The 17,776-nt window shown below is 43.4% G+C and overlaps 1 long non-coding RNA gene across 1 annotated transcript in view; it reads left to right on the top strand.

The window, feature by feature from the left end:
- LOC119534556 overlaps positions 1-7,767 on the top strand; it is a 112,353-nt gene extending 104,586 nt beyond the window's left edge. Inside the window, exon 3 of the long non-coding RNA XR_005217053.1 lies at positions 7,729-7,767. This is a non-coding gene — a long non-coding RNA (uncharacterized LOC119534556). The remainder of the gene's footprint in view (positions 1-7,728) is intronic.
- The last annotated feature ends 10,009 nt before the right edge of the window (positions 7,768-17,776 follow it).

The following is a 17,776-nucleotide window of genomic DNA, read 5'->3' as shown; positions in this document are numbered from 1 at the left end:
TACTTATTATTTGGATATGTGTATGTTATACTTCAATCAGGGGTTTCCTTTAAAAGACAAAGACTGAAGAGGACAGCGCAGGCACAAAGTGGCGGAGTAGAAAATTTTGCAGATCACTCCCTCCACTAGAAAAATGAATGAACTAGAAAAAGAGATTGGAACGAACTAGGCACTAAACCTGGAACCAGAGTGGACATTTAGAACAACCACAGGAGTTCCAGAAGAAGTGAGAGGCTGCCGAGAATTCAGCTTTTCTAAGTGAAAGCATGAGCCGGCAACCAGCCCCCATTCCTCAACCCCCATTCCTCAGCCCTGCAGAGGTGGAAACATGGCATTATTCACAATTGCCGAAAGGTGGAAACAACCCAAGCGTCCATCAACAAATGAATGGGTAAACAAGATGTGCTGCATATAGGCAATGGAATATTAGTTGGCCGCAAGAAAGAATGAAGTTCTGAGACATTCTGCCCATGTGGAAGAACCTTGAAAACATGATGCTCGGTGAAATAAGCAAGGCACATCATGAAAAATATTGTAGATATCACTTATAAGAGATGGCTAGAAATAGCAAATTTGGAGAGACAGAAAGGAGATTAAAAGTTGCCATGGGATGGGGGTGGAGTGGGGAAGAGGAGTGTCTGGGAAAAAAAAGAAAGAGTGAGAGAGTATCGTAGTAGTTCATAGAAAAATAAATTTGATTTGAGCCAGTACAATATCAGTGGAGGCAGCCAGAAGTTGTCATGTTTTGGCAATATAGCCAATGGAGATTGTTGATGGATTAGGGGTGCATGCGTTTGTGTATGTGAGTGCATGAATGTGCATGAACTGCTGGTAGGAGAGGTTAGAGAAGGAGGAATGAAGGATGACACATGTTTTTTTTTGCATGCTATTAGATGGATATGGTGCCATTTGTTGGACATCTACTTTTGCGTTAGACCCCAATTCCTCTTACCTGGTTAAGGACATCACTTCAGTAATTCTCCCTTCCTTTGCTCTGCGTCATTAGTTTTTCCTCTGGACTGCATCATTCCTACCAGCATGCAAACATATTGTTATCTCTGCAACCTTAAAAAATGTTCTCTTGATGTCTTTTATCCACCAGCTACCACCCCCATTGCTCTGCATCTGTGTGCAGCAAAACATCTCCAAAGAGTTCTCTATACCTGCTGTCTCTAATTTCTCTCCACCCATTTTCTCTTAAACCTACTCTAATCAAGGTTTTAGCTCCTCCACTGAATCTGTACCTGTCAAGGTAACCAATGACTCCAACATTGCTAAATCCAATAGTCCTCTTACTTGAGCTGTCATAGACTTTGGATTTGGTTGATCTTTGTCTTTCCTTCTTCACTTGTTTCTCAAGATGCCAGAGTCTCTGGATTACAAACTGATTAGTCCTTTATAGTCTCCTTGACTGGTTTTTTCTCTTCTCCTGGATCTCTTACTGTTGAAGTGCCCTAGAGTTTAGTCCTTGGTCTTTTATTTTCTGTCTACATGATTTCCTTGGTTACCTCATTCATGGCTTTAAAGAGCATCTACATGCCAGTGGCTCCCAAATTTATGCCTCTATCCCAGGCCTTTATCCTGCACTCAGACTTGTGTATGTCACTGCCTTGTTCAACAATTGTTGACGTCTAATTCAAAGATGTCTCAGTGACAGCTCAAGCTTGTACAAAACAGAACGTGTGCTCTTCCTCCCCAAACCTACTTCATCTGCAATTTTCTCCTGCTCAGTTTTTCACAATTCCATCATTTCACTTTTCAGATTAAAAATTTTGGAGTCTTTTTGACTTCTGTCTTTTTCTTATAACCATATCTGATCTATCAGCAAATCCCATTGTCTCTCCTCTTAAATTATAATTAGAATTTTTCCAGTTCCCACTACCTTTACTCTTCCATCCAGATCCAAGTCAGCATGATGTCTTGTCTTACTTATTGCAGATGCTTCCTATCTGGTCTATTTTCAGCCCAGCAGCCTGTGTGATCCATTAAAATGCTACATCAGATGATCTCCCTCTTGTGCTCAAAACTATCCAATGTTTCTCCATCTCAGAGTGAAAGTAAAAGTCCTTATAAATGTAAAATCTGGTCCCCTCTGCTGCTGTGTCTTAGACATTAGATGCAAAGCCAGTGGGTAAGGCATTGGAAGAGGAATCACTGGTTATAGTCATTTATTCATTCAGTCATTCACTCAACAAATATTTATAGAGAGCCTACTATTTGCCAAGCACTTTTCTAAGTGTTTGGTATACATCAGTGCCAAATCAGACAAAATGTCCCTGCCTCATGGAACGTACATAAATAAATTACATTCTGGTTAGAAGGAAATGTGTGTTAGAGAAAAAGGTTGAACGGGGTAAGGGAAATCAAGAGTGCTGGGGGAGAGTACTGCGGTTTTAAAGAGGGTGGTCTTGTTGAGAAGGTGACATCTGAGCAATGACTTCAAAGAGGAGAGGAAGGTAGTGCTGAAGCAGTAGTGGGGACTTCAGGCAGTGGTATGCTGGGAGCCCGGCAATGGCTGTCTCTGCAGGGTGGTGCAGGCAGCAACACAGGGAAGCCCCCACTTGCCATGTAGTTTCTGCTACCCACAGCCGAGTAGTTAAGCCAAATGACTTAGGTCAAAACGATGAGCTCTCAGCATTGCCTTGATAAAAATACATTTGTTAGAGTTCTACTTCCTTTAGGATCAGTGTCCCAAAGTGGATTCCAAGGAATATTAGTGTGGAAAGATAGTTCTCCATGAAAAGTTTCCATGGTCAAATAAGTTTGGGGAATGCTCCCTGTGCTGGTTTGGATGTCTTATGTCCCCCCAAACTCCATGTTATTTAAAGCAATCTTGGGGGGGGTGACATATTAGTGTTGATTAGGTTGGAACTTATTGATTGAGTGCTTCCATGGAGACGTGACTCAATCAACTGTGGGTGATGACTCTGATTGGATAATTTCCATGGAGGTGTTACCCCACCCATTGAGAGTGGGCCTTAATTAAATCACTGGAGCCATATAAGAGAGCTGACAAACAGAAGGAACTCCGTGCTACAACCAAGAGAGACATTTTGAAGACAGCCATTGAAAGTAGACTTTTGCTACTGTAGAATTCACCTGGGAGTAACTAAGAGAATACCCCAGATGCCTAGACAGAGACATCCTGGGAGAAAGCCATTTTGAAACACAGCCTGGGAGCAAAGGAAGAAGACGCCAGCCACGTGCCTTCCCAGACAACAGAGGTGTTCCAGATGCCATTGGCTATTCTTCTATGAAACTAACCTATTGTTGACGCCTTAGCTTGGACACTTTTATGGCTTCGAGACTGTGACTTTGTAACCAAATAAACCCCCTGTATAAAAGCCAGTCCATTTCTGGTATTTTGCATAATGGCAGCATTAGCAAACCAGAACATTCCCCTTCTTGGAGTTTCACAGAGAACATTGACATCTAAATAACTCTGAAGACTTCTGTGGTAAAGCATGGTTAGTTGTTTAGCTTAACATTTATTAAGCTTATTTAGCTGTGGAATCCTTTTTGAAGTGGAGCTTCTAATTAAATTCCACAGAATTACAAACTGGGAAATGCTTATGTGGACAGGTTGGAACTACAACTTATTTGGGAAGATTTGATTGGGTTCTCACATCCAGAGGTGAGAGGAGCTGGAAAACCAAGCTTGTTTCTAGGATTAGTGGGGTCCTCCAACTCAGAAAGTCTGGATAATTACAGGATTGAAAAGGGCTGGATTTGGACCCAACGTCAAGTAATCAGTAATGAAACATTTATTGTTTCCTATCTTATGGCATGCTGTATGACAAGGGTTGGCAATCTTTATCTGTAAAAACCAGATAGCAGTTATTTTAGGCTTTGCCTGCCATGTGATAGTACAAAAACAGCCAGAGAAAATAAGTGAATGAATGAGCATGGCTGTGTTCCAATAAGACTTCATTTATGGACACTTTGATTTCATTTTCATGTAATTTCATGTGTCATAAAATACTAATACTATGATTTCTCTCAAAATCAAAATCGTTTTTCATTTAAAAACATTAAAACCATTCTTTGCTTGTGGACATAAGTAGTTGATGGTCCAGATTTGGTTCATGAGCTGATGTTTGCTGACCCTTCCTCTATGCTGCATACCTGAAGGAGCTCACAGAGGTTGACATAGACAAGGATAACTACAGTGTGTCGTGGGAAGGGTTGAATTAGACATCAGCATAGGATACTTTGTAAGTCTAGAGGAGGGGCTCCCAACCCATGCTGGGGTGGGGGATTTGGGTGGGTTGGGAAGGGAGCTAACAGGGAATACTCTCTGGACTTAGAGTTTCTGCTCCATCCTTGTGACCCTGTTGGGTGTTGCCGATAGCTGCTCCTGACTGCATTCAGGTGATTCCCCTTTTGATAGGGCATCTCTTCACTCTCTTCTCGTGTTAAGTTTTTCCTCCTGGCTCCCTCAGTTCTGTGAGGTTCATATCCCCATTTGCCCTCAGCTTACTTTTGAGGCTTTGCCTTTTGGGTGACATCTGGCTGATACAGGTTCAGCACACGTTCTCTCCCCTCCTGAGTTTTCTAGGCATCTCTCCTTTGGGGATGGGCATTTTCCTGCCAGCCTAGCTCTTGGCTCCTTCTCTTAGTTTTTGACACTCACTACAAGAATTTCAAGCAGTAGTGTGCTGAGGCCAGCTCACACCTGCTTGTGAGATCCAAACGTGTGCATGTCTTCCCAACTCCCACTTCAGTCATGTCTGGTTGGTAGCTTGAAATCTGCCATGGTGGGAGTATTTACACCATGGAAATCAGCAAAAGAAGTCTGCAAGTGCTATATAGGTATGTACTGGGGATTTTTTTTTTCTTTTCCTTTTTCTGCCCAGGAAAGCTGGTTTACTAGCACACCACTCTTCATAAGCCCAGGTTAAAGTGATTCTTTAGGTTATGACTCAACTCCACTTATTGATTTATAGAATAGTGGTGCTAGGAGGAATTTGGAGTCAGGTATAGTGCCAATTGCTAAACTGCCCCAAATTGTTTTTTTGTTATTCTTCCTGCCTGGAATATCTCCCCACCCCCATACCTGTCTGATTAATTTCTGTTAGACCTTCCCAGTCTGTACTGGTTGCCCTTCCTGGGTGCGACCAGTCATAGCAGTTATCACACCATTGTGTCACCTTCTGATTACATGACTGTCTTTAATTCAACTATGAACGTGCGCTATGAGCGGTAGCTGTAGAGTAGTGAGTAATTGTAAGGGCTGTACAGCCAGGCTGCCTGGGTCCAAATTCTGGCTCCATCACTCACGATCTGGGCAACCCTGAGCAAGTACTAAGCAAGTTAGTTGACTGCATCTGTAGAATTGGGGTAAAAGTAGGACATTCCTCATCTATGAGGACTAAATAATTTAATCAAAAGCACCTAGAAAATACTTATCCTTAGTAAGCATTCAGTAAATTCAGCCATTATTACTAATCATTTTATCCTCAGTTTCCATCATACTGTCTGGTACATGTCAGATAATAAATATTGAATGCATTAAATATATAGTAAATAAATATTTGCTAACTCTGTGAGTGAAAGTGCAAACCAAGGTGGAGAAGGGAGCAATTGTTTTGAATAGGAGAAAGGGGATTTGAACAAACTGATGGGATTTGAATGGAGTGGATAGATGGGGAAGGTTAATTCAGCAGGCATAGGTAGAAAGAATCTGGCTCTCAGAATGTTAGGCCATTTGGTAAATATAGAATCTGAATGTGAAAAAATAATTAGCATTAAGCTAATTTCATCAAGGTAGTAGCAGACCTGCTATCAAAATTCCATTTCTCTCCTCCCCCGCGTCTGCTTAGGTGTTACTAAGTGTTTTGCTTCAGGAATATAATAGATTTTAATTATTGACGATGCACTTGAAGAGAAACAGGAAAAAGTCAGGAATGTTCCCGTGACTCTGGGGCATCTATTTTATGCATATGGGAGAAATTATCATAATAGGACAACATCCCACAGTCATCCAAAAGTAATTTTGCCAGGGTTTAGGGATTGCTACCCCTTGCTTCTTCCCCCTCCCATGTGCCATTGTCACTTTGCCTTTTGTGAATCATTCTTCTTTAGGAACTCACCTGTGCTGTCTCTTGGCAAATCAAAGCCAGGCTAATAATGCTTGCCCTGCAATTGTGCTCACAGAGAGGCTGCCTCACAAAAGAAGCGAAGTTTTAAATTAAAATTGTCTTTTTTAAAACCTGTGCCGCGATTGAGGTCGATGTAATTCTCTTTGAGGTTTTTATTCTTTTGTCATTGAGCAGTTGCTCTTGAGCTGTTAAGAGTGATCAGAGCAAGAGCTGGGAGGGGAGAGGGCTGCTATATAAGAAGGACCAGGACTGAATTGTGAAATTTATCCTCAGCCCTCATCCCACTCCAACATTTGTGGCCTCCTGGGCAAGTCATATCTGAGTCTGAATCAGGACTTCCTTTCTAGGGAGTCACCTAGGGCAGGGATGCACTTTCCATTTGGAGCCTTTTTCCTCCTCTGTGAACAGGGATGAGGACACCCACTGGCCTCTGACTGTGGATTTCAGGGAGATTGTGGGAGAGCCCTCGGGACTTACCAAATAAGTACCAAAGAAATAATGCTTCTCTTGCACTCTCTTATCAAAGTTCATTTTCCCCAGAAGCTGTATATGTTATAGGAGCAGTGGATGTTCCCTAAACCTACTTAAAGACATGTGGATATGTGCAAAGTAACATGCAGATGAAACTTTGGTTTTGTGAGTGTATGCAGGTCTGTGAATGAGTGAGTGTGTGTGTATTTGTGCGTGTGCATCTGGGGACATGCATAGTGTGACAATATTCCTATTACAATATTCTGTGTAGTATCTTCAACTATACCTCTCTTCATCAAGAGAGCAAATCATTAACTAAGAAGAATAGAAAAAGTCGTGGACTGTTCTGAAAATGAATTGGACAAGAGAAACCCATTTTGTGTTTACAAAATCTTTGATATATGTGACAAACACAATGCTTGAAATCCAAAATACATAAGAAATTGTTTTTCTAAAAATATACTGTACTTTGGGTGGCCTTGGTGTGACGTGGACTTTTGTAAACTTTACAATGTGTTACTAGAAATGAGGTGTTGATGAGTCAATAATCTGTCAATTGGTATTCTGGTGAGTTGCTGTTCAGCAAATTAACATTCAGTAAATTGGACTAAATACACCCTCACTCCCTCCTCCATCTGACTGGGTTGTGGGCAGAGAAGCTTTGCTTTGTGTCCAACGCCATAGCATTTTTTGGGGGTCTTTTATCTACCCCATTTATTTCTAGACTTGGGAAAATAAAGATGTACAGTAGATTTTTATGTACCCATAGAAATGATACAAAACTTTGAGCAACTACTTTTGCTGACATAAAATAGGTGCAATTAAAAACAATCTTTGGAAAAATTTCTGTAGGAGCATTTTCACTTTCGAGTCCTCTTCCTAATTTTTCTGAACCTGAGGGGGCAGATGCCTTCCCTGGGAGGGTGAGAAGAGAAAAGGGCTAGGAGCAGAAGCCTTGGGAACACCCACCTTTAAGGGGCAAGGGGAGGGTAGAAGGCCAGCCAGGAGAGATGGGGTATGGAGGGTGAGAGGAGGGAAAGTCAAGGCAGAGGAATGAGTTGGCATCATCAGACAGCCCAGAGGGGTCCCCGGGGGTGTGCTTCTCTTGATATCTCAGGTCAAGGACTGGATGTTTCTTGTCTGTGATTGCTAACAGAGGTGGGAGCCGGGAGACGAGCCACCGCAGAGGAGTGGAACACCCTGGAGGAAACCGTGGGGAAACTCGTGGGCACAGGAGAGCAAGGTGAGCCACACTGCGTGCTCTAGCTTTCTTTCAACATCCTCCAACATATCTTCTTCTCTGTGCTCTGCAGCAGCCTAAGGGAGCACAGAAGTGACAAGCACTATTAAGGCTGTTGAGATGATGGGAAAACCCAGACTCAGGGTACCACCTGCTTTTTTCCAGTCTTTATGGTGGAGCTGGGATTCACACCTTGTTCTCTCGAACCTCAGTCCAGAGCCTTCTGCACTGGACCGGAAGTGACTTATGAGAGTGTCCTCAGTGTTTCCAGTTCCAAAGCCCCAGCTGGGCAGTTAGCAAAGCCACCTTCGCTGTGGTATCTTGTCCATACAGTGGGGTTCTGCAGTGGGATAATATCCGGGCAAATGTGGTCCATCCTCACGTCCCTGTGGCTAATCATTTTATGGTTTCTTGCCATTATTCCTGCTCATGCACACACTGCCCTTTGCCCAGGTTACTTCCACTACATACTTGGGAGACACACATGTTCTGGTGCAAAGAGGCCATCGGGGCAGCCCAAGAAGGTGTGCACACTTTTGGAGGAGAAAACTCCCTGCTCACATATCACCTCTCACTTGTTCTGGGTCCCTGGTATTTCCTGCCCCCTGTGTCCTGCTGCCTTTCTGCTAAGTGACAGTCCTGAGTGGTATGGCGTGGAGTCCCGCCAGCACCCATGCTGGCACCGCCCCAGGCAGTGCTGCCTGTAAGCACAGCTGTGTGGACGGCGGGGCCGCTGGCCTGGTGGGAGAGAGGTGGAGGAGGAAGAAACCGTGTTTTCCAAAATGAGGTTCCTGGTGCTGTGGGCTGTGGTGGTTTGGGGGATGTTTGGACCGAGGAAGCTGGTGAGACCATTTAGAGTGGGGAGGGATTTTATCACACTGAGAAGGGTGATCAGGGCTGGATTAAGTATCTATAAATTAACCCTCGGTGTGGGGTCCCCAGATCTGTTGCATGTTGAATGTTGGGTCCCAGCATAGTTTCCCTCCTTCTTTATGTGAAAGGAGCACTGGAATCATGGGTTTTTAAAAGGAGCTCTTTCTTAAAAGTTCAGGGTTTTAAATAACTTTGTAAAGTGCCGGCAATCCCCTCCCTGCCCCTGCCCCTTTACCATATGACTTTGCATCTTCCCCAAGTGAGCATTTCAAGTGGGAAATTGTGTGAAAAGTGCATGGAGATGCAGAAGGTACTGAAATATAATAACGATGGCAATACACTAGCTGATTTCATTGAGCAGTGATGATGGGCCAGACCCTGCTCTAAGCACTATTTGGGTATAACTTCATCTCCTGGGGCTGCTGTAATACAGGAACACATACCATGTGGCTTGAAACAACAGAAATTCTTTGTCCTACTGAAATTAGGGTGTCAGCAAGGCCATGCTCCCTCTGAAACCCGTAGGGGAGAATCCTCCCTTGCCTCTTCCAGCTCTGGGTGGTTTGCGGGCAATCCTTGGTGCTCCTTAGCTTGCAGGGCTGCACTTGAATCTCTGTCCCCATCATCACAGGGCATTCTCCCCTGTGTGTGCTGTCACTCTGCTTCTCATAAGGACTCCAGTCATATTGGATCCAGGCCCCACCCTAATCCAATTTGGCCTCATTTTAACTAATCACATCTTCAAAGACTCTATTTCCAAATAAGGTCACAGTCACAGGAGCAGGGATTAGGACTTGAACATATCTTTTTTGGGGAGTCATAATTCAACCCATAACAGTGTATTAAGTCATTTAGTCCTCACCATAACCATAGGAGATACTGTTATTATCCTTGAGGAAACTAAGTGTGGCCTAAGTTCATCCAGGATTCCTGGCAAGATGGCTGCAGAGCCTGTGCTAGTAACCACGACATTTTACTGCATCAACAGAAGTATGGGTAGGATGAAGTGGCATGAGTTTGGGTAGGGTGAAAATGGCACGTAAAATGTAAAAAGCAAATCAAAACACCTATCACTTTCTCTCATGCCACTCTTATCTCAAAAAGGAATCAAGTATAAATGTTATCTCCTCCAGGAGATGGTGGTCTGGATTCACGGCCTCTGTGCTGGGATCCTCCACACCCTGAGCTTCCGTCCGTCTTAGCACCACATGAGACTGTTCTCTGTTCACTTGTGGGTCTGCCCATGTGGCCTGTGGCTGACCGAAGGCAGGACTGAGCCCCATGTAGCTTTGACACACAGCCTTGTCCCAGAGGAGGACAGTGGAGCTTGCATGCTTGTCCTCGCGGTACCCTTGGCCTTTTCTCCCCTTCATCTCTTCCCCCAGGAACCAAGAGCTAACAAATATAATTATAGTTGCTGAATCATTATCTAAATGCTTTTGAGCTTTCTGATATGTTATAATGTCGCCAGAAGCAATTATCTGTGACTGTTGTAACTCACTGAACTGTAACCCAGATGACTTGTTTCTTTGATGATGATGTTGTATTTTATAACTGCATAATCTTTGCTCTGCAACTGGACCATAACGAGATAACTTGTGACTGGCCAAGCATGTATCCCCTTATCTTGTTTTGCAACCCCGAAGTCTCATACTCCTGCCTGTAGTTTATTAATGAAATAACATGAATTAGCCCAGAATTGACCAAGCTAGTTCTAATCAGAGTTGGTTCCTGCCTGACATGTGCAATAGCCTAAACCTCAAACTTCAAATGAGCTAAGCATGTAATCATTCTGTGCATGCTCAAAGATTAGACTATCTCTAACCTCGTCATCTAAACCTGCCCACCTTTATTTGAATGCTATAAAGCACCGAAAGTTTCTCCAGGTCAGGGAGACAGATTTGAGGAAATGTTTTCCTGTCTTTGCAAGGCTAGCCTTTGCTAAATACACTTTTTCTCGTCTCAAAATCCCAGTGTCACTTAATTGACTCTGGTGCACATTGGGCAAAGACTCACTTTTGAGTGGCAACACCCCCTAATCCTTTGAGGCAGCTGGATCTCCCTCCCATCTGTCCAGCAGAGGTCCTGGAGAGAGGCTTTAGGGGTCCATTTATGTATGGGGAAGCAGATCTGTAATCTTCTGAGGGGCTGGCTGGCCTCAGGGTGAGTCAGTGAGTCATGCTCTTGACCTTGGGGTTTTCCCATTTCTGTTTGTGCAGAGGGAAGCTGATGTGTGCTCAGCGCCAGGGGCCTGTGCCAGTACTGTGGGTGGGAACTAAGCCCTTCTAAGATCCTTGGGATGACTTGGGCAGGGGCAGGATTGGGGGGTAGCTAAGGGCTCCCTCCTCCAGGGACGGACACCTCAAGGCAGCCAGAGGGCAGTAAAACACAGGGACACACAGGTCCTGTATCCCAGTTGAGGGGATGGGTAAGGAATGGCCCTTACTCCATGGGCTCCAACTAGGACCCATCTCCTCTCTGCTTATTTATTTCTTTGGACTTCATTTAAAAAGGAAGAGGCTGCAAAAGTAAGAGTGGTTGGAAGAGGCCACGCACTGAGGGCGTCTGGAACATCACACCCTCTCAGAGGAAGAGAGGTGACTTAACGTGGCAGATGGAGCCGTAGGGAGGGATTTTACCCATCCCTTTGGATCTCACGCCCGCCTGCCTACCGCTGGGCCTCAGTTTCTTCCTGTGTGAAACAGGAATTGCTGGCAGGGCTAAATGAGCCTACAGGTGGAAGGGTCTGGCCCAGTGCCTGGTTCACAGTGTGGACCTCAACAAACATGAGTTGAAAAAGAAGGAAACCAAAGGATTCATTTTCTTTTCTCTTGCTTCTTTCAATTTGGTCACAGAATAAGCATCCCACCTTTACTGCTTTTCCACTTATTCTTTCCAGCAGGCGGTCTTGAGCGTTTCTAGGGCACTGTGCGTTCCATTTTCCTTGTGACTTGCCATACATTTTGAATCAAATCTATATGGCTGTGTGTACAGTACAGTGCCTTGTGCTTTGGAGGACATCTTCAAAATCAGAAGGGGAACTAATTAAGCCAAGAGGTAACCATGTGTAATGAGGAAACCAAATGGCCTCCCATCCTCACAAATGCCCTTTGTTGACTTGAGAGGCAGTACATTGAAAATTTGGCTGTCAAATGTATGTGCAAGAATTTACCACAATATACAACACCTTTGGGCAGCTTAAATATCTGACGAGGGCATCTCAGGCATTAAATAATTAATACTCCCACCTGCTGCCAACTATAACTGTTTTCTTTCATCATGATAATACAGATTGTCTGATTCTCTGGTAGAGTTTTTGGGCAGCAGTGTAATCAACATCTGGAAGAAATTGCTGAGAATTAAGTTACCTTGTCAATGTAGTGACTTCATGCTTTCTCCACCCTTGAAGACTTTTATAATTTGTGTCGTAATTTAGACCTTCAAGGACATAAGCCAGTAATCTATTTCTCTTGGCATCAGCTTGCCTTGTATGGTGAACATGCCTAATGTTTTGTAAAGTATAAATAGTTAAGGTGTCACATTTTGATGACGTGATAGCAAGACGAGAGAACAAGAACAAACCTTCACTAAGAAGGCTCAGTTTAGTAAGTCCTAGGGATTGTCTTCCAAATAAATGTGCTTTGGAGGGAATTAAAAGCCTTTGATCTCTGGAGGTTTTGGTGACGACAAGAGGATGACAATGAAGTGTCCTCCCAAGAATGTGGCAAGAAAAAAAAGATTTCTCCTGACAGTCTCAGCCATTGCATCTTAGGCATATCTGTGTTGCAGCACTTGTGATCTTCCACTGAAATTGCTCAATTCTGAGTCTGTCCTCCTTATGGACCATCAGATCCTTTAAGCTGGTACCTCGGCTTAGTAGTCTTTATAGTCATAGCATTGAGCACAAAGACTTGAACATAGGTGTGACCAGTAATGTTAGTAATAAAGGAAATGGATCATCTCAGCCACATTCACTTGTGTGAAGGTGGTTTGTGAAAGAAAAATCCTCAAACAACTAGAGAAAAAGAGACTTCACTGAAAAGAAAAGGGGTAAATGAAGACATTTGTCCAAATGGATCAGACCATGAAGACTGTGGGATAGGACCATGTGCTGTTTCATTAAGTCCTGGGATGTTGGGAGAATGGAGCTGCCTCTGGAAAGAGGAGCAGGTAGTCTTCAGATGATGAATGTGAATTTTCCTTCACCTGATCAGTGGTAAGCATGGACTATCTTATCTTCATCTGTGGGACATGGTTAGAACATATCTCAAATTAGAAGGTGGACATGTTAATTTCTGCATTTCTTCTTAAAACTACTGTCAGAAACAGAATATTCATGTATTCACTCATTCAACAAATATTTATTAACTGCCTACTCTGTGGTAGGCATGGTTCTAGGTATTTGGAATACATCAGTGAACAAATCAGACAGATTCTGACCCTTATGAAGCTTACAGTCCAGTGAGAACATGATATTGCAAAATTGTTGCTCTGGCTCAGGAAAATGTAGTTTAATATTTATTTTAAATTATAAAATATTTTCATCAAAAAGAAAAATACAGGAAGTAATTTAGATACCCATACCTGTACTGATAACTGACTTTTAAAAAGTTTATTTTTCTTTTTTCTAATTATGGGCATGTTAGAAAATTTGGAGGACACTTACAATGAACTAAATTACCCCCAAAGTTCCTGTGTGGGAAGCCACCAGGGGAATGGCCAATCTATGTTCCTAGGAACTAGGAAAAATCTGAATTCTTTGGCTCTGAGAAACTAAGTTACCTGTAATTCCAGCACCAGAACATGATGACTGTTAGCATTTTGGTGTGTTTCCCTCCTATCTTTCTTAAGTGCATTTTTTGCAGTGCTGCGACCATATTGTATTCTACTTTGTAGTTTGCTCTTTTTTTCTTAACATATAGTTTATGTTTACTCTCACTAATTGACTTGTTCTGTGACACTTTCTTCAAAACACAGCCTTATTGCCATCAACAGCAGAAGTCACATCCAGGACACAAATGTGTGGGAGCGTGTGTGTGTGTAGCTGTGTGTATCTGTGTGGGTGTGTGTTTACTGGTGACAAGGGACATGTTTTTGGTCCTGTTTGAGGTGAATCACTAAGCTGGAAGAAATTTCTAGATGAATTTAGCTGCCAGTGAACAACATATGGAGGAGAATATCTGTACTATAAGTCATTTTGGCAAATAGTTGGATCCATTCCATGTCAGAAATCTCCTTTTGGGTTGCCTCTTCTTTTTGATTCCATCGTTCTCAGTGCTTTTGAGAATTCTGTTGCCAGGGTTGCCACTGAGAGGAGTTACCTTCTCCAGGGATTTCAGAACTGCAGCAAGAAAATTTAACTTCATCATTCCATCCTTAGTTAATAGAGGTCTTGAAATGAGATACATACATAGAACGCTTAGCACAGAGGCTGGCATGTGGTGCCTGAAACGTCAGACCCCTAAGTAACCGTGTTCTTTTCCCCGTGTCCGAGTGCAAGTGCAACTGTGAGTGTGACTCTTACCCATAAGTGGTTACCCATCTGGGACCTTTTGCTATGCAAGTTGTATCCTTGGAGGCTCTGTATTTATTCTAATCCCCTGGTCCCCAGACTCTCATCATGCATCTTTGATGTCGCAAATTGTGCTGGTTTATTGAAGATTATGCATTGAATTTCTACTCCTCTTCTATTCCCCTTTCCTCTTAATATACTGGCATTTTTTTTTTTTTTTTGTATTTCTATATATCTATGCTTTCTAACTACAGAAAAAAAATATGCCACAACATGATGCAATTTTCAACTACAAATGAATTATATTTTTGGCTTGCTTTCTAAAGCCATAGCTATAACCTACTATTAAATTGTTTATAGCCTTAAGTCTTCTGTAAGTGATAACACCAACAACAGACCACATGACAAGAGGTGTTTTTTTTTCTGGAAAATGTGGGCTTTAATTTATATCATGGTGCTGGGACTCAGGTGCTTCGACTGAGTGAGCCTGAGCTAAAGATTGAAAGGTTTGGGGGAAGATTTTTCACCTCAGTCCTTGGACACATAGGTATAAACCTTGTCTCCACCTGGTGAGTTGGAGGACAAATTGGGTCAAACCAGTGGAGAAGATAAGGTGTCAAAGGGTCCATGTTCACTAAACCCTCTTTTCTTTTCTAACTTTATTTCTTAGCCCTACTTGCAGTTTGGTGGGGCCATATGACTAATTTCTGGCCAATGGAATGTGGGAAGAAGTGATGTGTGTTTCTTACAGTCCTAGTCCCTAAAATCCTTCCTCATAATGCTCCACCTCTTTTCTCTCACTTCATCTGCTGGCCAGTTGTGGAGGATCTAGTGGAAGACTCTGAAGTCCTAGGGATGTTGGAGCTACTATTCAGAAGGAGCCTGGGTCCCTGGGTGACTCCATGGAACAGAGCCTAAAAACCCTCCCTCTCCCGATCTGCATTGGGTATAATGAACAGGAAATAAACCTTTATTGTGTTAGACCCCTTTGACTTTGGAGGTTTTGTTACAGAGGTCAGCTATGTAAACGAATATGGGATTTGGCACTTTGTAGGTGCCCAGTAAATACTAGTGCTTTTTCTCTTAGTCCCCAGGAAGCACAAGCCCAGAATGTCAGAGTCCTCTCAAGGAAGTCTGAGATGACAAGCGATAGGGGCTATGTGTAAGCCAAGTGCTTGGGAGAAAGTCAGGAATCAAGCAGGGAAACCATATACCTTGCCAATGGCACACAGTAGGTTTTCAGTAGCAGACATGGTCTAGAGTCAGGAAACATCATGATGGAAACAGGTTGCACATAGACCGGGAGTTGGAGATGAATTTTGCAAACTGGTTGTGGTTCTCAACACTGGTGTCTTACTAAAACCACCTGAGGAGGTTTGAAAAACACCCATGATCAGACCCCCACTCCCACCCAGAATCAGCTGAATCAGAATCTGTTTTGACGGGGCCTTGATGTCTGCACGATTTACAAGTTCCCTGGGTGATTTTGGCACGCAGCTGGCGTTGACAACCACTGCTGTCAACTGTATTGAAGCCGTCTGTGCCTTACCTTGACTGAGCAGTGTGAACTATTGTGAGGTGAACTGGCTTGACCCAAAGGTACCTAGTAATCCTATGGCATGCTACATAAAGGGCAAAGATGATTTGCAGCCAGAAGAAACTATGGCTCAAATACCACATTTCCCAAGACATCTTGGAAAATGATTTTTTTTCCCCGTGAAGGTCAGCCTCCTTCCTGCAGAGGAGATGGAAAGTTAGCTGTGGAATTCTCATGGTGTCTTGGAGTTGTTTTCTGTTTTCTGGGTGCTTTGGTCAGGGGACTATCTCACAGTTCTGGAGCTGAAAGTCCCCCCTCCAGAGCTATCACGAGCCATGTTCATGCTTTTTCAGGGAATGATGGAGCTTCATGTCTATGAGGCTGGCTTTATATAGAGATGAAATTGCGGAGAGAGAGTGCCCACTGTGGATAGTAAGGAATAATGAAAGTGAGTTGCTAGGAAAATATTATACCATTGAGAACACTGGTAAGTTGAGTGGAAATTAGGTTTAAACTGAGCTAAACTACCTGCTATGAACTCAGAAAATCCTGTCAAATTTAGCACCACCTAGACTGTGTTGTAGGCAGAATCACCAGCTGTAATTTGACTTTTCTTCTTTATGAAACACTTTGTACTAAGGGGTCCCCTTAGTACTGTGACCCATGTGTATCATTCATTCATTCAACATCTAATGGGGCTTATATGTCAGGCACTGTGCAAGGTGCTGAACAAATGAATAAAGCATGGAATTTACACTTGTAGTTTCTACATTTGCAAGGCCATGCAAGGGAGACCTGATTATCCCCATTTTACAGGAGGAGAAAGTAAGACTCAATTAAGCAACCTGCCTGAGGTCACACAGCTGGCAGTACCTGTTTTGCCTCCAGGTTTCTGACTCCAGTTCAGGGGGGTTTTCCACAGTGGCCTCCCCAGGGAGAGGAGCCAGTGTATGCAGAAAGGTAGCAGGGAGACTTTCTGGCCAAGGCTGATGTCCCCTTCCAGACCTACCTAGGAAATAAAGGCATAAATGTGAATTTAAGACTGTTCTAATCACTTCACTACAGGGAAACATGTGTGAGGATAAATGCAGATGAGGAAACAGAGGTGGCCAGGAGGGGTCTTCAGGGGTTGTCCAGTGCCCTTGGCTGCTTGTGGGCCAAGATTCAGCATCAGAGCTTATGGAGAGGATGCCTTCATGAGCCAAGAGAGATCTCACTGAGACAGTCATTGTGCCGGAGGCTTCTCGAGCTCACGCTACTTCTCTCACACTGTCCTTGGCACTCAAGCCTTCCCTGCGATGTGGAACATTGTCCCTGCAGATGCTCTGATCCCCCAGTCCTCTCAAACTGCTTGATGGCCACTTGTAGCTATTTCCCATCTTCTCCAGATTCTTTCTTATTACCCCATTACTCTTCACATGCTCACTACCTACCAAGGTGTGCAAGATAAACAAGACATCAAAATGCCCATTCTTGGGCTTGAGAAGCAAATCTGATATCTTTGTAATGACTCAGTCAAGGCCCCATCATATCCCCTTGCTTTTCCCACTTCCTTATATTCCAGCCTGATTTCCAACAGCTGCATCAGCATCTCTTTGCCTGAGAGCTTTATCTGACTGCCAGATCTGGCTTTGCTCCCTTTGCAGTAAGCCAGAAATACCATGAAATTGGTGACTTCCAGGACCAATCCCTAAACAACAATGACAGGAATCCCTGGGCTCTTTCTCCCCTCAGGTGGGATAACTGAGTCATGTGTTTTACTCTGGCTTCTAATGTTCCCCAAGAAGACTGAGCTCCAGTTGTCTATAGTGGTAACTTGCCTTTATTGGCTGCTTTTTCTTCCCTAACTTCCCTGCTCCCTGACTGATAGTTCCCATCTCTTGCTTAAAAGCTTCTCATGCTTCCTGTTCCCTAGAGGTAAAAGTCTGAACTTCTCAGTGTGAAAACCAAAGCCTATGTCTTTGTTTGCCAGAGCTGCTATGACAAATACCACACACTGGGTTGGCTTAAACAATAAGAATTTATTGGCTCATGTTTTTAGA

Source organism: Choloepus didactylus, chromosome 5 (genome assembly GCF_015220235.1).
Source record: "Choloepus didactylus isolate mChoDid1 chromosome 5, mChoDid1.pri, whole genome shotgun sequence".
In the NCBI taxonomy this organism is placed as follows: Eukaryota; Metazoa; Chordata; class Mammalia; order Pilosa; family Megalonychidae; genus Choloepus; species Choloepus didactylus.
This window is presented reverse-complemented; position numbering and strand designations above follow the sequence as displayed.